The 26,978-nt window shown below is 39.8% G+C and overlaps 1 protein-coding gene across 10 annotated transcripts in view; it reads left to right on the top strand.

The window, feature by feature from the left end:
• Positions 1 to 26,978, top strand: part of Gprk1 (G protein-coupled receptor kinase 1) — a 609,802-nt gene that overhangs the window by 507,015 nt on the left and 75,809 nt on the right. The gene's annotated exons all lie outside the window — the stretch shown is intronic.

Raw genomic sequence — 26,978 nt, 5'->3', positions numbered from 1 at the left:
TGAGCTCAGTGAGAGCGTCGTCCAGAAATTTAAGGAGCTACCGCTCGCGGATGACCGTTTCCACCGACCACCCACTATTTCATTGATCCTGGGCGCGGACGTCTACCCGAAGGTGATACAGCCGGGCTTCCACATGGTCGACGAGGGACCGCCAGTAGCCCAGAAGACGGTGTTCGGTTGGATCCTCTCCGGCGCCTGTACGCAGGCTTAAGGCGTAAGCGACTGGCCGGGGTTCCGTCCCTTTTTGCAACGCTAGCGATTGCAAGGGGGGCGAAATGTTCAGGCCCACTGTCCGGCGAATCTGGACCGGCCCCGCTATCCAACTCTCTCGCGCTTCCGCTCTCCTGCGCTGTTCCCAGCTCCCCTCCGTGAAGTCTCCGCTGCGCTTTGGAGCGCGGAGCTGAGCTTAGACTTGAGTAGTTAAATTTTGGCATTCATATGAAATAAGCCGCGGTCGCTCCCCCGCCCATTTTACAAAGTGAACTTTTGCGTAATTACTTTTCGATCAAGGGGCACTTCGCGAATCGAGTGGTTTTCTCCCCAACAGCTTAGACGCTTTCCGCCGCACCAGCAGCAAACGCCGAAGCCCAGCGCAGCAGCCCGCTGACGCCTCCAGTTTCCCGCCGTCGCCTCCTACGCCATTCCACCAGCGCCACTGGTACCCCGCTACCCCCCGTCGTACATTTTGGCTCGGAAATTATTTTAGATTGAATTGGATGAATTTCAATTACGTAAAAACATAAGATATACAGTTTACTGTAAAGGGGAACCAGATTGACAACGCACGAATCTTGCAACGCTTGCAAAATGTCTACAGCCGCACAAAATTAAAAAATTGATTTATAATTGGCTTAGCAATCGTATCCTATCAATCTTCATGGTATCTATTATCGTTTCGTTGTGAATACTCAAACGACGAATCCTGGTGTCAGATGCAGCAGTCGGCCTTAGGGCCCTCGGAACCACTAGCCGCGGCTGCCAGTTCTACGTCGTGTCCTGCTGCTTTCGGCTCCGGTTATGATCAAGCACTATGATCAGATCGTTTAACTACTAGTTAGTCTAAAACTCTGGCTCCGGCACGGTTTTGCCGCCTTCAACTGCCAACGCGGGACCATCGCAGTTAACCTTATCTGGAGTTGCTTAAAGGAAACCTATGCCCTTATCGGGCATTGCACAAAAAAAAACTGTTTTGTCTCCCGTATTATCCCTGGTGCTTCTGAAGACGATGTCAAAAACCACCTTAGCAGCAAACTGAATTTTTTTCGAACGGAACGAACAGTCACAAAAATGTGAAATATCTTCGCTTAAAATTCGACTTCCTGAGGTACATCTTGATAAGGGTCTCAATATTTCTAGATGGCCTGAACTAGAGCTGCAAAAAAATCGATGGAACCATCGATAGTATCGATGGTTGGCCGCCGGTCACCGACTTCGATATTTCTCAGACTATCACGATAGTTTTACAAAAAATTCGATCTAATAAGAAGGTAGGCACATTTTGCATACGGAAAATGTAATATATATTAATTTTTTCTCGTTTTCGACAGAAATACTCAAATTCCTTAAAAATGGCTGGCGGTGCAAAAAGCAAGTGGATGGCAAAGATATAAAGAGCTTAAATTCACATATATTCTTCATGAAACTATAGGTGGAGACAAGGATAGGAGCAGAATGTGAAGCAGGGTGTGGAGCAGGATGTGGAAATCGTGTGCAACGTGCAAGGAGCAAAGCCCTTAAAAAAAGTTAACCGGCTTGGAAGTTCGGTGTGGGATCTTTTTGAGAGGACCAAAGATGAAAAGACAGCCAAATTGGTTTTTACCAAAGAAATGTGATTTGATTTCTCATAAATATGTATTAAAAAGATCTCACTTGAATTTAAACCAGTGGTCGGCACACACATACCATCACAAGTTTGCCTTGCATTAGTGTGAGTGTAACAAACACGAAGTTTGCGCGCGGCGTGCTGTGGCGAGACGTTTCTCTGCTTTGCACTGAGATCCTCTGCCGCAGCAACAAAAAAGCGCGCCGAAGTTGAAAAAAAATTACCCGAAGACCCATGCCGATGTCACACGAACATGTACGTTATACGTGAGCGAGCAGAGGATGGGCAGAACACTTCCCTATGCTCACTAGATAGGCCGCTGCCGACCACTGATTTAAACTAATTGCGTTTTTAGTTGTCAATAATTGAAAATAATAATTTATTTTAAGGAATACCCGTTATATTGGTTTTACATGAATACCCCTAACGTTTATATATGAGCGATACTATCGCGATAGTATCGAGGCTTAGTCCGCAAACTATCAAGACTATCCATGGGGCTACCATCGATGTTTTTGCAGCTCTAAGTTGAAGGCGGCAAAACAGTACCAGAGTTGCAGACCAGGATGTAAGACGGGATCACATGGTCCAGAATAGGCAGAGACAGGAGAAGGTACGGAGGAAACTACTGCACTGCGGCCGTCTGCTGCATCAAAAGGGGCTAACTAGTAGTTAAAAGATCTGATCATAGTGCTTGGTCATAACTGGAGCCGACAGCAGCAGCACACGACGTAAAACTGTCAGCCGCGGCTTGTGGTTCCGAGGCAGCGTCGGCACTGAGGCCGACTGCTGCATTTGACACCAGGATTCGGCCTTTTAAATTAGATTCAGCCTTTTGAGCCGGAACAGATAAGTCCTTAAATCTCTAATCTAAATGTCTATATTTTTAGTTAATACTTTTTAGTTTTCTTATCCGTACATCGATTGTACATACCTTATCCCAATTGTCTATATTTTTTAGTTTCATGGCTAGTTCGACACGGCTAGAGATCCTGATACTTAATACTTTTTAGTTGTATTTTTTTTATACCCGTTACTCGTAGAGTAAAAGGGTATACTAGATTCGTCGGAAAGTATGTAACAGGCAGAAGGAAGCGTTTCCGACCCCATAAAGTATATATATTCTTGATCAGGATCACTAGCCGAGTCGATCTAGCCATGTCCGTCTGTCCGTCTGTCCGTCTGTCTGTCCGTCCGGATGAACGCTGAGATCTCGGAAACTATGGGAGCTAGGCTATTGAGATTTGGCGTGCAGATTCCTGAGCTTCTTACGCAGCGCAAGTTTGTTTCAGCACAGTGCCACGCCCACTCTAACGCCCACAAACCGCCCAAAACTGTGGCTCCTACAGTTTTGATACTAGAATAAAAATTTTAGCTGAAATGTATTGTTCTCATCAATACCTATCGATTGATCCAAAAAAAAGTTTGCCACGCCCACTTTAACGCCTACAAACCGCGAAAACCTGTGACGCCCAAAATTGTTATGCTAGATAAAAAATTTTAACTGAAATGTATTGGTCTCGACAATACATATCGATTGGTCCAAAAAAAAAATTTGCCACGCCCACTCTAACGCCCATAACGCTTAAATCTGTATACCGCCGGTAGGTGGCGCATTTTAATCTCGCTTTGCTGCTTGCATATCTCCATTTAGCTGAGTAACGGGTATCTGATAGTCGAGGTACTCGACTATAGCGTTCTTCCTTGTTTTATTATATATTTTCATTACTTTTTTTATACTAAAAACAGGTCTTTCACATCGTTAATCGAAGCATAGCCAGATAATATCGTTGAACCATCTGCGTCTGAGTATATTATAATTGTTAGTACCTAAAAAATCTCTTCCTGGATCTGAAGAGAAAAAATTGAAACTAGTCATAGACTATCGCCAAATTAATAAAAAGCTACTGTCAGACAAATTTCCACTCCCTAGAATTGATGACGTTTTGGAATAACTAGGAAGAGCAAAGTATTTGTCATGCCTTGACTTAATGTCAGCTTTTTATCAAAAAACTTGAACTTGAAGAGAGTTCAAGAGATATAACGTCATTTTCAACGAGCAATGGCTCATATCGCTTCACGCGACTACCATTTGGCTTAAAAATAGCACCAAATTCATTTTAGAGAAATATGACAATAGCATTCTCAGGTTTAGAACCTTCTTAAGCATTTCTTAAATGGACGATTTTATCTTCATTGGATGTTCAGAACAACACATTATTAAAAACTTAATCAATGTATTTGAACTCTGTAGAAAGATAATCTGAAACTACATCCACAAAAATGATCATTTGTTGTGCACGAAGTGACATTCCTAGGTAAAGCCTAGTACTCAGATCGGCTAAGAGTTTCACTAGTCGAAAAATCTTATTCTTTGTTGTGTGACCGAAGTTTTCAAAGTTCACCCGCAATGCATGTAGCATGGTCTTACTGTCAAGCAGCTGGGTTTGCTGACAAACAAAAAACAAATCAACTGGACCACTTTAAAAAAGAAAAGTCTGTTGGTGCACAAAGAAATTAAAATAAAATAAATGCAATTTTCAGCGAGAATTTTTATTTATGTAAATTTGGTGAAGGAGGAGTACTCAATGTTTTTCTTCCGCTTCTGCACGAACACCGCCAAAGATTAAATTTCATATTCTTTGGGCCGCGGCTAACGGCGTTCATCGAAAATTCACTCGCGAAATCTGGTATTTTTTCTGGTATTTCCTTAACTCATCTGGGTACCGCGCTGAAAAACAGACCCGACGAAAATCTTTAGCCGCCTGTTTGCCTCTCGCTCGCTCCTATGGTTAGCTCGAGGTTTTCGTCGATGTGAGTACTAGGCTTAATAAGTGCACAGACAAAGGAATAATCCCAGTACTACATGATGCGGACAGTTCTAGACGTTTTGTTGCAATTATTATTGACGTTTTATCAAAAATTCAGCCGCCGGCACATAGCAAGGTTATTTAAAAAGAATGTTCCTTTTGAATGGACAAATGAATGCCAAAACGCTTTCCAATATTTAAAAAAAAAACTAATGGAACCAACTCTATTTAAATATCCCGATTTTAGCAAAGAATTTTGTATAATCACAGATGCAAGCAAGCAATCGTGTGAACTCAAAACAGACAGCACAGACTCTTAACGTATTTGTTTTCAATGGTCAATCCAAGTTCTAAGTTCACTTTACAGTCGAGTATCTAAAGGGAAAAGGCCATTTGCCATACTAGGATAACAATAACTGAACTTTAAAATTTTCATATTAAAGTCCTGAAAGTCACTACCAGGCTGCTGAGTAAGAAAAATTCCTGCGCAGTATAGAAACATGAAGAATTGTCTATACAAACTCTTCACGCTTCTAAGCCCAACATGTATAAAGTCATTTGTAATGATGAAGTACGGAATGTAGTGGCCTTGCTAATAACGAAAAATCAATGTTTCTTTATACATGGAAAAAAAGTAATAGCAAGAATTGTTGTTAGCGATCTGTTTATTTAGGTCAGTTCTTCCAAAGGCTTCAAAAAGAACCGGTGTACACAAGATAAGCCAACTCAAATTGGTACCGAGCAAAAAGACACTTGAAGTAATTTCAATTGAATCTTTACAAAACATTGGCAATATAATATTGAATACATTAAGAGTAGTGCTACTCAAGCCGGTGACCATCATATAAAATGAAAAAGATCAAGAAGCGATACTGTTTGCATATCATGACGACCCAATACAAAAAATTTTCATGGCATCGTTTGTTTGTCCAAATAAAAAAACTCAAAACTTTAGAATATATATATATTTCAGGAATCGTTTGTCTACGGTTAGCTTATGTTTGTCCACCCTTAAGAAATAAAAAATCTCAAAACTTTAAAATATGTCAATTTACAGTTTTTCACCTAATTTGTCCACTTTTAAGAATTTTTAAAAACTTCAAACCTTAGAAAGTCTTTTACATTTCGATTTTTCACCACACATCAACGAATCACAAACTCGAGTTTATCAAAAAATTTTCATGGAATCGTTTGTCTATGGCTAGTAAACCTTTTTTTTTCAAATTTTTCGACATTTTTTTCATGGACTCGTTTGTCAATTTTCAATTTATAGTTTTCACCTTATTTCGAAAAACAAAAGGTCACACTTTCAACATTTTTTCATGGAATCGTTTGTTCACGGCTAGTTTACGTTTGTCCACTCCTAAGAATTTTTAAAAACTTCAAAGATTAGAAAGTCTCTTACTTTTCGGGTTTTTACCACATCTCAACGAATCACAAAGTCGAATTTTTGAAAATAATTTCATGGAATCGTTTGTCCCCGGTAAGATTGTTTTGTCCAAAATAAAAAGCTCAAAACTTTAGAAAATATGTCAATTTATAGTTATACCCGTTACTCGTAGAGTAAAAGGGTAATACTAGATTCGTCGGAAAGTATGTAACAGGCAGAAGGAAGCGTTTCCGACCCCATAAAGTATATATATTCTTGATCAGGATCACTAGCCGAGTCGATCTAGCTATGTCCGTCTGTCCGTCTGTCCGTATGAACGCTGAGATCTCGGAAACTATGAGAGTTACAACACTGGGATTAGGCACGCAGACTCCTGAGATTCCTGCGCAGCGCAAGTTTTTTTCGGTAGAGTGCCACGCCCACTCTAACGCCCACAAACCGCCCAAAACTGTGGCTCCTACAGTTTTGATGCTATATAGAAAATTTTAACTGAAATGTATTGTTCTCATCAATACCTATCGATTGACCCAAAAAAAAGTTTGCCACGCCCACTTTAACACCCACAAACCGCGAAAACCTGTGACGCCCACAATTTTCATGCTAGATAAAAAATTTTAGCTGAAATGTATTGTTCTCATCAATACCTATCGATTGACCTAAAAAAAAGTTTGCCACGCCCACTTTAACGCCCACAAAACGCCCAAATCTGTGGTGCCCACAATTTTCATGCTAGATAAAAGATTTTAACTGAAATGTATTAGTCTTGTTAATACCTATCGATTGATCCAAAAAAAAAATTGCCACGCCCACTCTAATGCCCACAAACAAAAAATGTTAACTGAAGTGTATTGGTCTCGTAAATACCTATCGATTGATAAAAAAAATTTGCCACGCCCACTCTAACGTCGAATTTTTCTAAAAAAAATTCATGTAGTCGTTTGTCTATGGTTAGTATATGTACGTTTTTCCACCATTTCAAATTAAAAAGAAATTCAAAACTTTGAAAAATATTCCGCTTTTTAGTTTTTCATTTCATTTTAGAAAATCACAAAGTCGAATTTTTCAAAAAATGTTCATGAAACCGTTTGTCTACGGCTAGTTTTCGTTTGTCCATCTCTTAGAATGTTAAAAAACTAATTCTTTGACTCTTATAGAAGGAACTTTTAGCCATAGTATGGGCTCTTAAAAATCTAAGAAACTACTTATACGGAGTGATTGGAATTGAAATCCAAACCGATCATCAGCCATTATCTTTCGCAATCTCTGATAAAAATCCTAATATTGAAATGAAACGCTGGTACTCCTTCATAGAAAGTTTCACTCCTAAAGTCGTTTATAAGCCAGGTACAACTAATGTAGTTGCAGACGCCTTATCAAGAATTCAGATCAACAACTTAACTAACAGTAACGAATCGGTCTAAGATCAAAACACTCAGCATTCAGCAGAGAGTAGTTTTGAAAATGTTATACAAGAAACCCGTAAACCCTTAATCCAGTTTAAGCAACAATTATTATTAGCAACGGGGAGGTATACAATACATGAGTCGATTAATATATTCGAAAATACGAGACATATAATAGAATTTAACACTCCAGAAAATTTGATATCAATCTTATGGGAATATACTCCTCCTAATTTAACGGTAGGTATTCGTTGTACTTTAGAGGACTTTTATAAATAAGTGAATAAATTTTTGTATACAAGAATATTTGTCTAAGATGTGGAAAATTCTGAAGACAGAGCACTTATAATCGAAGAAACACATTGCAGAACCCACAGGAGACTTGACGAAAATTATAAACAAATCAGTATATTGTATTATTGGCCAAACTTACTTAAAAAACAAGGAAGAACGCTATAGTCGACTACCTCGACTATCAGATACCCGTTACTCAGCTAAAGGGACCAAAGGGAAATGGAGATATGCAAGCAGCAAAGCGAGATTGAAATGCGCCACCTACCGGCGGTAGACAGATTTAAGCGTTATGGGCGTTAGAGTGGGCGTGGCAAATTATTTTTTGGATCAATCGATAGGTATTGACGAGACCAATACATTTCAGTTGAAATTTTTTATATAGCATGAAAATTGTGGTCGTCACAGGTTTTCGCGGTTTGTGGGCGTTAAAGTGGGCGTGGCAAACTTTTTTTTAGGTCAATCGATAGGTATTGATGAGAACAATACATTTCAGCTAAAATTTGTTATCTAGCATGAAAATTGTGGGCGTCACAGGTTTTCGCGGTTTGTGGGTGTTAAAGTGGGCGTGGCAAACATTTTTTTTGGGTCAATCGATAGGTATTGATGAGAACAATACATTTCAGTTAAAATTTTCTATCTAGCATCAAAACTGTAGGAGCCACAGTTTTGGGCGGTTTGTGGGCGTTAGAGTGGGCGTGGCACTCTACCGAAAAAAACTTGCGCTGCGCAGGAATCTCAGGAATCTGCGTGCCTAATCCCAGTGTTGTAACTCTCATAGTTTCCGAGATCTCAGCGTTCATACGGACAGACGGACAGACGGACATGGCTAGATCGACTCGGCTAGTGATCCTGATCAAGAATATATATACTTTATGGGGTCGGAAACGCTTCCTTCTGCCTGTTACATACTTTTCGACGAATCTAGTATACCCTTTTACTCTACGAGTAACGGGTATAATAAAAAAGGAAATGTAGTATCAGATAAACGAAAAGTGATAAAAAGAAAATAGGATTAGAGAAACCAGTGCTGAAAGTGAAGCTTAATGAACGACAGCGTAAATTAATAGCAAAACTACAAAATTTTAAATATGTATCAGGACGTGAAAGGTTAATGCGATCGGTTAGAACAAAAAATGCAGTACAAACTGGTAAAAATAAATGAGATTTTTATCACATTGTTTAGTAATGACTCAATGAATGTTTTTCCTGACAATGTAAAGTGTGCATTTACAAACATTGTAAACATCCCAGAGGACATGAACGATGATTGGGAAGTCGGTATTACAGATATATATTGGAGTAAGTACATTAAATATACACCTAACCAAGATAAAAATGTCGTTGAAGAAACCGAATTTGTTAGTCTTGTAAATACTGAAACATTAAGGTATAAAAATGTATCCGTTCAAACAAATATACCTGAAAATGGAATGATTTTTATTTACACTGACATAATACAACCAAGGTCAGTGGGTAGTAAAAGACCGCGTTGCCTTCGTGTATTGCATTATAATGGAAAGGAAAAAATATTCAATTTAAAAATATTGAATATTATCCTTTAGACATATGGTCACCAAATGAAGTCTCAATACTAATTACTGATTCTAATGGACATAAGGTACCATTTGAAACTTCAGCTGTTCCGATTTTCGTTACTCTTCACTTTAGAAGATGGAGAAGGTCAGGACTATAAAAAATGCATACCCAAATATTTATTATACCCGTTACTCGTAGAGTAAAAGGGTATACTAGCTTCGTCGGAAAGTATGTAAGAGGCAGAAAAAAGCGTTTCCGACCCCATAAAGTATACATATTCTTCATCAGGATCACTAGCCGAGTCGATCTAGCCATGTCCGTCTGTCCGTCTGTCCATCTGTCCGTCAGTCCGGATGATCTCTGAGATCTCGGAAACTATAAGAGCTAGGCTTGAGATTTGGCCTGCAGATTCCTGAGCTTCTTACGCAGCGCAAGTTTGTTTCAGCAGAGTGCTACGCCCACTCTAACGCCCACAAACCGCCCAACACTGTGGCAAAGGATAGGTCTATATGGGTTAAAGTCGTATGGATGGAAAAATGAGTGGGAGATTTTTCATTGAAAAGAATGTAGTCAGATCGGTTTATATATTCGGAAATTATTTTACCTCTCTGTTATCGTTTGGCGAGCTCCAGTAGGGGTGTCAGCTGTTAAAGTTACCCAGCACAAACCTGTGAGCATTTGGCGAATCGAGGACATTTCCTAGGTTATTTGTTTTAAATGTTTTGGAGAGGGAGATATAGGCAGAGATAATATTGAATTTAGCTTTGGAGTGACTCCAACAGCATCAAAGTCTGTACTAAGAGAGACGTGGTTTTGGGAGGTAAAATTGTGAACTACTAGGGCAGTGAGAAGAGGTTTCATAAATGGGTTTCTTGTATTGTTCAATTTTTTAGTAGTGGGTTTACTTCTACAAAAAATTCCGTTCATCTTGGATAAGGTTAATTGCGGGGGTAGGTCGAAATCGTTAGATGGGTAGCAAACTGTTTTACTGCTTGTCGTTGGTTGGGTATGGTTCGCCTTCGTTATGTTGGATTTAGTTGTTGAGGAGTAAAGAGACCCCCGTGAAGACGTTTGTTATAGATGGACCTAATTGACTGTAAGGCGTTTGTTGATATCGTAAAAACTCGACAAAAATCTGACCTGATAAAGTATTGAAATTTTTTTTTTTATTTTTTAGCCGTAACAGACTTTTTTTATAGCCGAAACGAAATTTTTTTTTTTTAGCAAACATTGTCAATCTCAAAAAAATCAAAAAGTAAGCGTGGAGGCCAAAAAAAATTAGCGGAAGAGCGCGCTCGGATTGATGAAGTACTGCTAACAGAAAACTGGGAAAAAGAAAAAACCGGAATGTTTCCCTAGATGTTTATTTATTTGTTTAAGACTAACAGTTAGTGTTAAACAAATAGCTAACGCTGAGACTTACAGCCATAGCAGCTAAGGTATTTGGCTCGGGGTTTGAGTTTGCTTATGGGAATAGGGTAATATTATGTAATATTATAGTAAATATTAATACTTTTATAAATATTATTATTATAAATTTTAAAGTAAATATTACATAATATTACCATAATATTTACAATATTTAGTTTTTATATAAGATTTTAATTTTACAGTGATGGTATTTCATATTTAGGATGTTTTGGGATTTTGAATTTGTGGGGGTGGCTATTGTGGTAATGGGGTTACGGTTTTGGAGGAATATGGGTCGTTGCATGGAAAGAGCAGGGCAGGTACAAATAATGTGCCGAATATATACCTCTTCACTGTTGCACAATAAGCACAGGTTTGTTTTTGTTTTGTCGAGGTATTGAGCGTTAGTAAGGAATGTGTGGCCCTGTCTTAGTCGGGTGGTGATAATTTGTTCTCTTCCACAAACTATCCTTGCCCGTTAACTATCCCTACCACACTTTCCCCTAAGCTGTAGAAATCGACGAAACCCGATACAAAAAAACAATACAAAGCTGAGCCGTATTTTTGCAAAACGTTTTATATGGCCATATATGAAATACAACTTTGGTATTTTCAAAAAAAAAAATTTAAATGTTAAACCCACTAAACGTACCCACAACAATGCTGGAACTGCCAGCGAACGCATCTCGGATGTAAATTCGCCTCAGCTTCTGGAGCTCCTAAAGACTCGCTTCGAGGAACAAACCGAGAAAATTGAGTCGGCCGTTCGGGAAGCTGAACAGCGAATGCTCAAAAGCCTTATGGATCGCTTGGACAAAATCGCCGGGGAAGTAAAACAAATGGATGCTCGTGTCCTGACGTTGGAGCTCGAGGTTGCCGATCTTCGCTCCATGAGGGACCGAATGGGTGAGCGGGTTGAGACGCTGAACCGGGAGGTAGAAAATCTACAAGCAGCAGGTCAGAGGTTGGGTGCACTGGAGGCCAGGCTGGCAACGCAATGCAGGGAGACTAGCTCGTGTGATCTGAGGGTTCAGATCTCAGAGCGCTCTATCACAAGCTATGCTTTAATCTCCAGCAGACTCCACCACCAAAAGTCTGTGATATCTTCCGATCAAGGAAATCACAACAAACACATGTGGATCCGGTAATAATAATTAAAATGCTAAACCCACGCGAAAAGATCAAGCTGCTTGGTCAAGTCGGAATGTACAGGCGCGAGCACAAGAAACAACTTAGCTTGCAGTTTCTGGGTTTTAATTCAGAAGCGTTAATTTATATTATGAGCAATTGTTAAAAGAGCATTATCTCATCTTTAAAGAGGCTATGCGCATGAAAAAACATAAAATCCTTACGGCTGTCTTTACACGACGCGACCTTGTGCACGTACGCTGCACTCGAGGAGAGGGTGTCTGTTGCATTAACAGTATGGAGGAACTTTCGTCCATTAATCTTTCGCCTGATCCACTTTCTACATCTCTCACCAACGCTTCGGCTGGACCTAAAGCTGATAGCTTTCGTTCTTAAGCGTATAAATCGTATCCTCTTAATTAAGATATGTTTAAAACAAGTTTACTTTAAGAAATGTATAAGATACGCATTGAATATTGAGATTGCGCCCCTAATAATCATTGATAACAACAATGCAGGATGAGGAAGTTTGTTCCATAGCTAGTGCCATGATAAAAACTATAAGTAGTTATAAAACTGGTCTAAAAATTGTTCACTTAAACGCACAAAGTTTGCTAAAGAAGATTGATGAGTTTAGATTCCTTTTCACTCAGTCTAATGTCGATGTGATATGTGTGTCTGAGACGTGGTTTGTAAATGATCTATGTGATTCGTCTATTATTTGTGAAGGCTTTAATGTTTATCGGTCCGACCGTACTGGTCATGCAGGAGGTGTTGATATATACGTGAATGTGAAGCTGAAATGTAAAGTGGTACTTAAACAGCCAAGTGACAGTACTATCGAATACATTCTATTAGAACTTCTCAATAAATCCCATGGAAAAACCCTTCTAGGTTGCATATATAGACCGAATCGGACAATTGACTACGGGTCATTACTTAATGTTGTTTCAGACATTTCGTTGGAGTAGACTGACATCATATTGGCAGGTGATTTTAACAGCAACCTATTGTCAGAAAGCCATCTCCTAGATAACTTTAAATCCCTAGGTTTGTTTTCCGTAAACGAAACGATTCCCACGCACTATAGCAGCCACTGTGATACATTACTTGACTTATTTTTTATCAATGACCCTAGCAAAATCATACATTATGACCAGGTTTCTGTACCAGCCTGACCTAATATTTTTAACATACGACTTGACCTTTGACAGCAAAATCAATTCTTTTACGTATAGAGATTACAAAAATATAAACTATAATGAAAACGGAATTTTTGTGTTGTGACTGGTCATGTATTTACCATCTTTGTCATGTAGATTGTCAATTAGAGGTTTTAACCAACAATGTCCAGTATTTGTTCAACAAGTTTGTGCCACTAAGGACCAAGGTGATCAAGCCAATGCAAAATCCATGGTTCAGTAGTGAAATTAAAAACCTAACCCGTCAACGAGATGTAGCTTACCTCCGGTGGAAGCGATACAAAACTGATGAATTTCGAAAACAATACAAAGAGGCTAGGGTAAAAGTAAACAAAAAGATAAAATCAGCAAAGAAAGAGCATTATAACATACAATTTAATAACTGTGTTAACTCAAAAAACAGATGGTACAAACTAAAACGGTTAGGTATTGGAAAGTGTAAGCAACAGACAGAGTCTGAGGTGGATGTCGAATTAATAAACAAAAAGTTTTTGGAAATAGATGTACCTGAAGCAACATGCAATCCGTACCTGAATACTCAACCCCTCTGTGATAATAGTTTTAGATTTATATGTATAAACCAAAGTGATGTCCTAGCTAGTATTCTGCATGTCAAGTCTGATGCTGTTGGTCTCGATAATATGAGTCCAAAATTTGTTAAGCTTCTGCTCCCCTTAATGTTACCCCATGTTACATATATTTTTAACACGGCTATTAAAACGTCTTCATTTCCGTTAATATGGAAAAACGCCAAAATTTTCCCAATTCCTAAGCCAAACAATGACTATAGACCTATTTCAATATTACCTTTTCTATCAGAAGTCTTTGAAAACCTTATGTCCTCACAGATTCAACTATACTTAGCTAATAATTCTCTACTTGACGAAAAACAATCAGGATTCCGTAAGAAAAGGAGTTGTATTACTGCAATCACTAATATTGTAGAGGATATAAGACAAGAACTGGACAGTAACTGCGTAACGTTTTTGACGCTCCTTGACCACAGCAAGGCTTTTGATTCTGTGAATCATAACATTCTCTGTACCAAGCTTAGGAATATGTTTAATTTCTCAACTATTGCGACGAAGCTTATTAGGTCGTACTTAACGAATAGGTTTCAAGCAGTCGTCTCTGGAACGCAAGTTTCTTCTCTCCGGAACTTATCCAGGGGAGTGCCACAGGGATCTGTGATAGGCCCTTTATTGTTTTCTATATATGTCAATGATCTCCCTAGTATCCTGTCTGAGTGTGAAGTACATTTATATGATGATAATGTCCAAATATATGTTAGTAGACCCGTAACTGAAATATATGACTGTGTCCGTATAAGTAATAAAATGTTGTGGCTAATTGAAAAATGGGCAAAGGAAAATGGCTTGGGAATAAATCCTAAAAAATCGAAGTGCTTGGTAATTGGTAAAAAGCAACTTTCAACACTTTCACTTCAAAAACTATATATAAACCATACGCCGATAAGCTATGAAGTGAATGCAGTTAATCTAGGCATAACATTTAACAATACTTTATCATGGAGCAACCATATAGTCAAAGCGACAGGGCGTACATATGCTCTGCTGAGAAAATTTTCATTCTCCAAATCGTTCTTAACTGAGGAAGTTAGACTATTAATCGCCAAAGTTATCCTCCTGCCCTTCACGGCATAGAATTTTTTGGAAATTGTGATGCGCGGGATTTGCGTACATTAACTGTAGCTTTTAATTCAGTTGTCCGTTATGTGTTTAACTTAAGACGTTTTGACCATGTATCAGAACTGACATATAAAATACTTGACCTTAACTTGACCTCCTGGATCGATCTCAGAATTTTAATCTTCTTTCACAAAATAGTGACGAGTGGAGAACCAAAATATCTTTTCAATAAACTTACCCCAGCCACATCTGTAAGAACTAAAAATTACATATGCCCTCGAATACAAACACTGTGTTCCAGAAGGCAATTTTTCATAAATGGTATCCGGCTATGGAACAATCTACCGCACCAATACAAAACAATTAGGAGCGCAACTCAATTTTACAATAAAGTTAAAGATCTCTTAAAATACCAGTACACATAAGTATAAAAATTAAATAAAATGAAGTAAAACAAAAAAAAAAAAAAAACCAAAACTAAAACAAAAAAATAAAAATATATATATTTTAAAAACAATAATAATTGTAACTAAGAAACTACGAAAATTTTATGTTAGTCATTAATATTAATTAAGAGCGAGAGAAATTGTTAACTTTAACTTAAAAATAATAATAATATAAAATATCAACTCAATGTGAGTAGCGCGATAATTATAAGTGTGCACTTGTAGCGTTAGGATATAAATAAATAAATAAATAAATGTTTACTCACGATAGAAATATATTTTATTTATTTGAATTGTTTATTATAGTAAATTCGTGTAAGTGAATATTTTATCTTTCGAAGTTCAAGTGTTTTTACGAAACATATTAAACATCTCTTTATCAATTAAGTATAATATTATATTAAACAAGAGAATACGCTATAGTCGATGGCCTCGATTATTAGATACCCGTTACTCAGCTTAAAGGAGTGCGAAAGGGATGGATATATGCTTAAAGAAGCTCTGCTGTTTTTACTAACACACCTAGTCAATAGCGCCACCTATCTTATTTTTCTATAGCGCCATTTGGCCTACAGCGCCAATTAGCCTATGTATAGCGCCCCTAGCGGCTTGGTAAAAGCAGCTTATTGGCTGATTGAATTGAATTGCAAAATAATAATTATTATTTGGCTATAACTTTTTAATGAATGTTCCGACTTCAATAATTACTGGCATGTATATAGGTAAATTTGTACAAAATATTAAAAAATGTGGGCGCTAGACGAGTTTTAGTGTTAGCCAAGTCCTAACACTCTAGCTCTTATAGTTTCCGAGAATTCCGCGTTCATACGGATAGACGGGCATGGCTAGATACACACACATACTTTCCGACGAATCTAGTATACCCTTTTACTAACTGCGTGGCAAATATAACTATTTCAAACAAAGCTTTTCGACCAAATATTTTATTTAACAACTTATTCACACATTTAAGATTGTTCAAGTTTATTAATTAATGTACATTCATTTATTAATGTACATTTTTTTTTGCCTATTTTGTATTGCTTTACATAAACATAAGACTGTGCAAAAAAATGAGAGCGAGTAGTGCTGCCAGCGCTATGAGAGAGCAGAGCGCGCGGCTAATTTATTCAATTGAATAATTAACAATTTATACAATTTGTCCATTTGGTCACCCCCTCTCTCTATCTCCAATATACTCAATACCAATTTCAACTATCTAATTCCGATTAGGTTAATGTAAAATTTAAATTGCCTAAAAACAATGGTAGGGTTGCGGGAGGGGGCTTTTTGCTCTTTGCATTTTCTCTCTCCATTCTGACGTGCAGTGCAATCACAAGCGCCAGAAGAGAAAGATACGGAAGATCGTTTAGCCAGTGTTGCACAGCACTAGAAGGCAGTAAAGGGACAAAACCTATACAGCGCTGTAAATCTTTCTGTATTCTAGTCAAACAATCCATTCTTAGTTCGGCTCTCTTTATTTGAATGCTGTTGGGGCGGTGCGGCTTGATCGGTGAAATAATTGAAGCCCCAAGATCGAGTGGTACGCATAAAAATACGCGGGTACTTTTGGGTAATTACGCGACGTGCGTAGGTGTTTATTCGTACACTTTGAAACATGAACTGCTTAAGCCTAACTTAGCTTAAGCGCTCCAGAGCAGAGCGGAGACTTAGGGGAGAGATGGAGAGGGAGAGCGGACGGCAGTGCGAGCGCGCGAGATATAGAAATCTGGATAAAACTGCCGCTCGACACTGCCTCCTGAAATTAAACGCCCTTTTGGCGTGAACATTCTCCCCCCCCTTGCGAGGACACCCGTAGCAAGAACCTCAGGATAGTAGGCTCAGGAATATGTTGGAAGTGTAGATCGGTCGTCCGTATGTAGGAGAGTGTGGTGGGCCTTTCCACACTTGTGGCAGTGATGACCACTGCGGCAGGAGTCCTTGGAATGATTGTGAGCCAAGCAATTGGAGCAGTACTTCTGGATATGTACTTCCTGAAGCCGATTCTGGGGGCTTAGCCGTAGAAAGTGGTGGCACTTCCGTAGAGGATGGATCTTTTGGCAGACTCGGCATTGGTAGGATTTAATACCTCGAGTACGTCTGCCATCCAAGGCGGGGTATGGAACCCAATATTCGGATGGAGTATTCTTAGGAGGAACATTTTGTACGGAAACTTGCGTTGAATAGGACGAAATGATGTGTGGAACTGAGGCGGATACTGGCCTTGGAGGGTCGGATGGAATCGTCGGAGTAGTAGGACCGCTGTTTCGATGCAGCAATGTGTGATGCCGATCTTGGCAAGTGAGACAGTTGTGAGCGCTTGTGCAATCCCGGAATTGATGGCTACTTGCAAAGCAATTGGAGCACAACTGCTTCCTTTGGATATAGGCTAAGCGATCTTCTACCGTCATCTGTAGGAAGCGTGGACATATACGCACGGGGTGGTTCTTCTTCGAACACAGATCGCAGCCTTTGGTTATCGGAACTAACCTTGTGTTGAAGGAATTTATTTTTGGAAATTCTGCCTCTCGATTTGTGTCTTTGGACTGGACGTGGTGGAAATTGGCAGATCGGAAGCTATCGACGGCCTCAAGAGTTAGATGGCGCTCCGTCAAATATGAATCAAGCTCAAGCCACGTAGGAATTTCGGCTTTATTTTGGATGGATTGCTCCCATAATGAGAGAGTGAGCTTTGGTAGTTTTGTCGAGCACATATAAACCAGGATAGGGTCCCAATTCTCAATATTAACACCGGAAATTTTTAAGGAAGTTAAGCAACCTTGAAAAGTGCGTTGAAGTTCCTTTAAGGCTGCTCCCGACTCCTGTGCTATGGATTGCACATTGAAAAGTGTTTTCAGGTGACTGTTCACCTGCAATCGCTTATTTTCGAAACGCTCAGTTAGGTTATTCCAGGCTGAGCGAAAGCCATCATTGGTGAGTGGGGATCTTGAAACTATGGAATGAGCTTCGCCACTAGTTTTTGAATTTAAATGGAATAATTTTTCAACGGGCGTTAGACTCGGATTGTCTATGTATATTGCCGTGAAAAGGTCCCGGAAAGTCGGCCAGCGAAGATAGTCGCCAGAGAAAACCTCTGTGTCGATAGGAGGGAGCCGACAGCCATAGGACGTGGAATTTTGGGACGGAGTTACTGGAGCTTGAGGTATTTGGGAGGAGCCTTTTTGGATTTGTTCCATCAGCTGCGCGGCAAATATTTCATAAGTGGAGTACGTTTGGTAATACTTGGACTTTAGTATGGATTTTGTTTCTGCGGCGCTCTCGCCTGCAGCTATAATGCAGTCGGAGCATATGTCGTATGCTGCCTTTACCGTTTGCCACAAGGAATTGAGGTGATCGCGACGGATTTTATAGGCGGATAACGTTTGTGTAGGAGCACCTGGAGCGTTCACAGTGGCCTCAAAGTGGATCAGACAGTCAGCTGTGGCCATAAATCGGGTTAAAGCGGATTTTACTGATGTTGCCATAACGTTAAATAATTTCGTATTTTAATTCAGATGTAAGGAAACGGATTAGAATCAAATTGGAATTTAGGAACCAATTAAGATTGTAAATATATACGGTCACACTGTAGGATAGGCAGAGTCAATAAATATTTATTGTATCGGATTGTCGGACTTATGTAAAGGATTACGGACTTTAATATTGTATGTTTGGAAGGAACACTTTTTGTGAGCTCTTGACCCACTGTGCACTGGCGATATACGGTATACGTATGTATGTACACTGTACGTATGTATATATGTGGGGTGCGAATAGCAGAATAACGTTGCGGGAATGGGAAAGACTTCGCTTATGTTTGTGTGTCGGTGCGTTTGTTTGTCACCTGCACAACTAAATTGCAAAAGATTTGCTGGAGTAAATTTGTGGATATTGTCACTTTGTTTTTAATTTTAGAAATAGTTTAGCCGTATTTGTAGGTCGAGAAAAGTAGTTGGAGTGGACTGTATTGGAAAAAAGTAGTTCGAGTGGACTGTATTAGATTGTTTTTGTAAATATACACATGCAGCTGGAACACAGTAAAAAATAAAGAGTGCAAATCTTAAGGACAATCTTTATGATCGGGAATTTTTTACTGTGGCTGAGTTATATTTTACACACAATTGGAATTGAAAATATATTTGAGAAATATTTTCGTTGAATAGTAGCACTGAAATATTTACTGGAATTGTTTCAAGTGTGCAACTGTGGGCAAAGGAAACTGGAATATTGTCGGGCACAAGTAACGGAATTGAAATACATATATTAAATGCCGTTGCGTCGGATTAATCTCTTTTGGATTTAGACAATATATCATACAGAAAGTTAGTCGAAATAGGGTTCGAAAAACTGGCTGTATGACCGGCAATTATAGTAAGCGGAACTTATCTGGAGTGTTTCAAGCCTGCTGGGACAAAATCAAAGGAAACTCCAGGAGAGGAAAGTCCAAAGATTTTGAAATCCTGCTCGAACTGGACCAAAATGTTGGGGCGGTGCGGCTTGATCGGTGAAATAATTGAAGCCCCAAGATCGAGTGGTACGCATAAAAATACGCGGGTACTTTTGGGTAATTACGCGACGTGCGTAGGTGTTTATTCGTACACTTTGAAACATGAACTGCTTAAGCCTAACTTAGCTTAAGCGCTCCAGAGCAGAGCGGAGACTTAGGGGAGAGATGGAGAGGGAGAGCGGACGGCAGTGCGAGCGCGCGAGATATAGAAATCTGGATAAAACTGCCGCTCGACACTGCCTCCTGAAATTAAACGCCCTTTTGGCGTGAACAAATGCTTAACAATATCTTTCTTATAGTCGACTTGGCTAAAGGAAAGCCGCTAGGAAAGCCGTCCGAAACATATTTGTGTGATCGCATTTCGTCGCCCTTAATATATGTCCAGGCCTTTTTTTTTTATTGAGATAGCTTGCCGAAGTCTGGGACTCTAACCCAGTAACAATCTCCACCCCCTTCCCGCTTCCCCGGCGGTACTGCCGTTAGGCGTTACTTAGCTATGGGGGAATGCCTCTAGGATTTTATACCTCTAGGATTTTATATCCTGCACAGCATGTCCTGCATGAAACTTACATGTTTAGTGGCTCGGGCCCATATGGGAGCAGCGTACATCAGCGTCGATGTGACAAAGATAATTTTCCTTAATTCTCGAGATTGCGGCCGCGTTCCTACTTGCTTTGCCACTAGTGTACGCTTGATGTTCCTTTAAGGATAGCTGGTGGTCAATCATGACACCCAAATATTTTAGGTGAGGTGTAATTTTGGCTTCTCCAATTTTGATAGTAGCCGCCTCCCCTTTCTTTCTGCTACTAATCAGAACTACCTCAGTCTTTTTCGCTGCCAAGGCGAGTCCCTTGGAATCGAGCCATGCGCTTGCTCGTTTCCCTGCTTCGTTGCAGATTCTTTCTGTCAGTTGTCAATCGCTGCCAACGTTGCCACTATGCAGTAGTGCTTAGTGCCGTACAACTGCCTTTTCCCCTCAATGGCCTTGTCTGAGATTTTGCACAGTTTGCTGACGACATCAATTGTAGACAGGCCCTTCCGAAAGCCATACTGCATCTCTGAGCTACCGTTGATTTCGGCAAGGAAACCTTCTAGCCGTGAGTGGATTATTCTTTCGAGAATTTTACCAACAGCCTATAAGAAGAAGGCTCCAGCAAGCACCAGCCGCTGTGTTTTCCAGCGACTAGGGAACACCCCTCTGTTAAGCATGCATACTTGTCTTAATTTTAAGAACATTATTCGGGATTCCATCTGTTTCCGGTGGCTTGTCGTCCAGTATATTATTCAGTATCTTGTATGAGCTTTATGGTCGCAATGATCACTACCTGTGAAATTCGAGACGTACTCTCTTGCTCTGGAAATAGTGTTTCTACCATCCATTTTAGACCTACCGGGCATGTTGGCAATAGCCTACTAAACGTTTCCTCTCTTTTATAATTTTTTCCAGGTGTCGTCTTCCTCTTGAGCGTTGGCGTCTTGCCCTGTGGCAGTCTTTCTTGCCTGCCAGGCAGGGATGGGTTCTTCCCCTTTCTCTGCCTAGCTGCATCACAGGCTAACTTGGTGCAGTATTCGATGTGGTGTGAGCGTTCTTCTGCTAACATCTGTACCATCTCCACATCTAGCGCTTCTGTTTTGTTACCTGTCACGGTCTTAGGAACGCGCGATGGGCCGTTTCTCGCCCTTATTGAGCAGATTATTGCTGGTCGCTATCCGTAAAAGTGTCACACACCTCCCAGCTGGACCCTGTGGCCAAACCGAAGCTCACAAATGAGAGGTCAATGATGGAGTTGGTACCGCCTCTAGAGTGAGTCGATTCCGTTCCGCAGCGTTCTGCAGCACTATGTCGAGTGTTGCGAGTAGCGCATCTCCCCTCGCATTTGTTCTTGGAGAGCCCCAGCCCTTGTATTGCCCTTCTGTAGTACGTGCATTTCACACTCATTGTTGGCTGATGTTCGGTTTTGTTGGGTTTTGCTCCTCCTTTCTCTTGCGGAGCAGGCGGCAGGTATTTGCTTTGCAACTACTGGCTTGGTGCTCCCTGGCGCGGCAGTTGTAGCATCTTTTCGAGCAGTCATCCTGACTGCGGTCATTACAATGTGTACAGTTTGAATTCCCCTAAATGTACTTAGAACAGTTGGCACACTTTTGAGTGATCAGCTCGTATTAATTAATGGCACTTTTTAACAGAGCAGACCAAAGTATTCACAGTTTTATAGATTCAAATCGCAGTACCAAAAGAAATGTAGAGACCGAAACATGCAATCGAGGACTTTTAAGTACTGTAAGAGCATAGACTGAGCACGTCTAAAATACTCGGTATGGGAAAAAAGAGGAACTTAGCTTACGCGTATCTTATCTGTATTTTAGGGTGATGAAATCTTTTTAATTGTTTTAAACAGTTTCATATAAGAAACTTCAGCTCTACGACTTTATGAAAAACTTCTTATATGATTGATGTTTACAACAAAAACTTCTGATATCAAATAAAAACACATTTTAACAAGGTAAAAAATATTGAACATGCAAAAGTTATGATATCATTTTTGTGACAAAAGAGTGGATTAGCAGTTCATATTTTAAGATCGTAGCACTCAAGTTCAAAACCTGGATCCCAGAATTTTTTGTTTTTCTGAAACGATTCCTCTCCTTGGGCGAACTTCTGAAATATTTTTTTAAAATGGTGTATAAATTAACCAAAACAATTCGATGAATGTAACAAACAATAGAACCAAATTCTTGGATCTGCGGATGTTTTACCAGCAGCTTCGGTGGCTTGATCGTTGAAATTTTGTATGCCAGGAAAAGCGGATGTAACTCCACAGAGAAACAATTATATAGTGTGAACAATTTATATAAATTAGGAAGTGCCACAATTCATAGCTCAAGGAGCAGAGATCCGAAAAGTGATCGTATAAGCTCCATAAGCCAGAGAAACGGTTTTTACTCAACCGGGGACTTAAAAGTTCTAAAACTTCTTTGAAGAGAAACTCAGCACTGACAGCCAGAGATCACGGTCTTGTTCTCCCCTTGTACTTACTTCAATTCCGACGTCATGAAGCTTGCATGAAGCTTGCTTGAAACCCCTCAAACAGCTTTGACCCACAGTTCACCGACAACAAGCACTGTGACATTATTAACTTCAGCAATCACAGCAAATGCAACAACAACATCAATAATGTCCGCCACCAACATCGCGATATCGACTGCGATGTGAGATTCTACACCAATTTTTAGTACAATTGTTAATATTGGCCAAATCAAAATCAAATCATGTCATCCTGCTGAAATACTCTTGCGATGCGCTGAAGATTGCGCTCCCAAATATGCTCCATATACTAAAATAGGCAAACAAATAAGGTGAATTTTCGACTTTTGTGGTGGTGTGCACTATAAACTCCTTCCACTCGGCCAAACTCTTAATAAGGAATATTATTAGAGCGTTATGCGTCTTACACTGCACTCGCCAAAAATTCGTCGCATCGATATTCCGCAACAAACTGTTCCCAAAACTTAAGAGAACGCGTTTCGACGATTGAGGAGGTAAAAACTTAAAAGAAATGCGCTGATGGACATGCCGGAAAGGGACAAATGTTGCGAGGATTGGAAAAAGCGCATTAGTGTATTTTATCGGGAGGAGAATGGAACTAAGGGAAGAGAAATAAAAACGGGCACGCTATACAGACTGGTATGAGTTGCTACATTTAAAGCAAACCCAAACTTATCCCACAAAATAAACTGACCAAGTAACGGCAGCGATCAACCTAGATGACCTACAAGCAACAGGTATGCCCTTTACAGGATTTTATAAATAATCTACCCGAATCTGACAAAAAGTCAAAAACAAAGGGAGAACACTATAGTCGAGTACCTCGACTGTCAGATACCCATTACTCAGCTGAAGAGAGCAAGAGGGAGAAGGAGATATGTAAGCAGCAATGCGAGATTGTATAGCGCAACCTACCCCAGAGTTCAATATATGTTTATGTGGGCGGCAGACAGGTTTAAGAGAGAGTTATAGTTAGTGTGTCAAAGTTTTTTTTTAGGTCAACCGATGTCGAGACAAATGCGTTTCAGTTAAAATTTTTTTTCTAGCATGAAAACGTTTTTGTCTGGCTCTGACGTTTATGTGTTTCTTTGGAGGTTTGTGGACATTAGAGTGGGCGTTTCAACATTTTTTTTGGGTCAATCGATGAGTATTGACGAGAACAAAACATTTCAATTAAAATTGTTTTCTAGCACTTAAACTGTAAGAGCCACAGTTTTGGGACTATGGACGTCAGAGGGGGTGCGTATTGTTCCCGTGACAAACCTGCGCTGCGCACAAATCAATGGAATCTAAATATGAAATCCCAATTCTCCATCTTTGATAGTTTTCAGATATCAGCGTGGAAATTAATGATTTTTTGAAGTTTTTGGGTGGTATGTGGGCGTTCGAATTGGCGTGAAACATTTTTTTAGGTCATTCGATAGGTATTGAGGAGAACAATACATTTCAGTTAAAATTGTTATCTATCTTAAACTGTAGGAGCCACGGTTTTGCGTAACAAAATTGTGCTACTTACGAAGATATGGAATCTAAATCAGAAATCTCAAGTCTCTAGCTCTTAAAGTTTTCGAGATCACAGCGTTCACCCGGCCAGTCAGACAGACATGTCTAGTCCGACTCGGCAGTGATGCTGATCAAGAATATATATACTTTATGGGGTGGGAGTTACATATTTATCTTAGAATACAACATATCGTCATAATTTACGATTAAGGGTTAAAAAATCAAGGCAAAGGTAACAGAATTCGAATGTCCTAGTGAATAAAATTGTTACTGGTCGGAATGGAAAACTTTTATAATTCATTTTATTAAAGGAAATATTAACAAAAGAAAAGTTCAAAACCGAAGAGCGACAGAAGGTGTTAGCGACGCAAAAAAAACTTTGCAGCAGCATAAGCTTGTCAATTAGATTAAACTGTTTCGCAAAAAATTGTATCAATATAACGTAAGACAAGAAAGAGTGCTGAAAAAACTTGCGCATGCTTAATCCAAATATTCTAGCTCTTATAGTTTCCGAGATCTCAGCGATCATACGGACGGACTGACAGTCGGACAGACGGACATGTCTAGATCGACATGGCTGCAGACTATCAGATACCCGTTACTCAGCTAACCACCCTAAAACTGTTGACCAATTTTAAAATAAAATTCCATGGCATATCACTAGGTGCAGCATCTAACGAGTGACGCCACCTAGAGTGTGGTACCGATAGTACTGACCATGCAAGTCCTATATAACTTATTAACTAAGTAACTCATAATTTTTTAAATAATATTGTCATTGTTGTTTTTTGGAAAGTAGAAAGATGCTGATTAATGAAATTAATTTTAGTTTGCCCAAAAAAATGATGTAACATTTGGGAGTTAGACAGGTTTTAGAGTTTTGGGCGTACAAACTGTCGCTGCGCAAGAAGCCAAAGAATCTGCACACTTAGTCCCAACATTCTAGCTCTTATTTCCAAGATTTCAGGGCTCATACGGATAGATGGACAAACGGACATGGCTAAATCGACTCGACTAGGGATCCTGATTTAGAATATACATATATACTTTATGGAGTCGGAAACGATTCCTTCTGCCTCTTACATACTTTCCGACGAATCTAGTATACCCTTTTACTAACTGCGTGGCAAATATAACTATTTCAAACAAAGCTGTTCGACCAAATATTTTATTAAACAACTAATGCACACATGTAAGATTGTTCAAGTTTAGCAAGCATTTATTAATGTACATGTTTTTTGCCTATTTTGTATTGCTTTCTCTTCTTGGCGCTAAAATGAGAGCGAATAGCGCTGCCAGCGCTATGAGAGAGCAGAGTGCGCGGCTAATTTATTTAATTGAATAATTAACAATTTATACAATTTGTCCATTTTGTCACCCCCTCTCTCTCTCCAATAAACTCAATACCAATTTCAACTATCTAATTCCGATTAGGTTAATGTAAAATTTAAATTGCCGAAAAACAATGGTAGGGTTGCAGGAGGGGGCTTTTCGCTCTTTGCATTTTCTCTCCATTCTGACGTGCAGTGCAATCACAAGCGTCAGAAGAGAAAGATACGGAAGATCGTTTAGCCAGTGTTGCACAGCACTAGAAGGCAGTAAAAGGACAAAACCTATACAGCGCTGTAAATCTTTCTGTATTCCAGTCAAACAATCCATTCTCTCTCGGCTCTCTTTATTTGAATGCTTACAAATATCTTTCTTATAGTCGATGTTTGTGGGGAAGACAACAAATATGCCACCCTTATATTTATAATTAATAGCGCACGAATAGGTTATATTAAAATGTATAGCTTTTATTTGGAGCGGCAGACAGACTGTGTTAAAGCTCGGCTCCAAGATCTTCACATAGATATATGCAGGCTTACAACGTAGTTGCTGAATTGATAAGCGACAGCTTTAGTGGTATAAGAACGAAGGCGACACAGATAAGCAAAGAGCGCCGTCGTACACCTATGCGCGCATGACTAGGCGCTGGAGATCTGCTCCGAACAGTCGACTTGGCTAAAGGCTGCCCTGCTAGGAACGCCGGCAGCGAAGCGATCGTCCCCTGTGTTCGTATATATGCTCCCGCTGCTGGAAGCGATGAGCGCGAGGGAGAGTGTACATGCACTTGAACTTGCTTATATTTTCGCCGTTGGACTATGGAAAGAATGCCGACGTTAGCGCATGTTCCTTCCGAAACATATTTGTGTGATCGCATTTCGTCGCACTTAATACATATATTGGGTCTTTTTTCTGTTAGAGATTGAGATAGCTTGCTGAAGTCTGGAACTCTAACCCAGTAACAATCTCCACGGCCGTGTTCCTACTTGCTTTGCCACTAGTGTACGCTTGATGTTCCTTTAAGGATAGCTGGTGGTCAATCATGACACCCAAATATTTTAGGCGAGGTGTAATTTTGGCTTCTCCAATTTTGATAGTAGCCGCCTCCCCTTTCTTTCTGCTACTAATCAGAACTACCTCAGTCTTTTTCGCTGCCAAGGCGAGTCCCTTGGAATCAATCGCTGCCAACGTTGCCACTATGCAGTAGTGCTTAGTGCCGTACAACTGCCTTTTCCCCTCAATGGCCTTGTCTGAGATTTTGCACAGTTTGCTGACGACATCAATTGTAGACAGGCCCTTCCGAAAGCCATACTGCATCTCTGAGCTACCGTTGTCGTCCTGTATATTATTCAGTATCTTGTGTGAGCTTTATGCTCGCAATGATCACTTGCTCTGGAAATAGTGTTTCTACGATCCATTTTAGACCTACCGGTCATGTTGGCGATGGCCTACTAAACGCCCAGAGCCGTTTCCTGACGAGTTTATATGCGAGGCCGGTAGCTATTAAAA

Source organism: Drosophila suzukii (genome assembly GCF_043229965.1).
Source record: "Drosophila suzukii chromosome 2 unlocalized genomic scaffold, CBGP_Dsuzu_IsoJpt1.0 scf_2c, whole genome shotgun sequence".
Taxonomy (NCBI): domain Eukaryota; kingdom Metazoa; phylum Arthropoda; class Insecta; order Diptera; family Drosophilidae; genus Drosophila; species Drosophila suzukii.
This window is presented reverse-complemented; position numbering and strand designations above follow the sequence as displayed.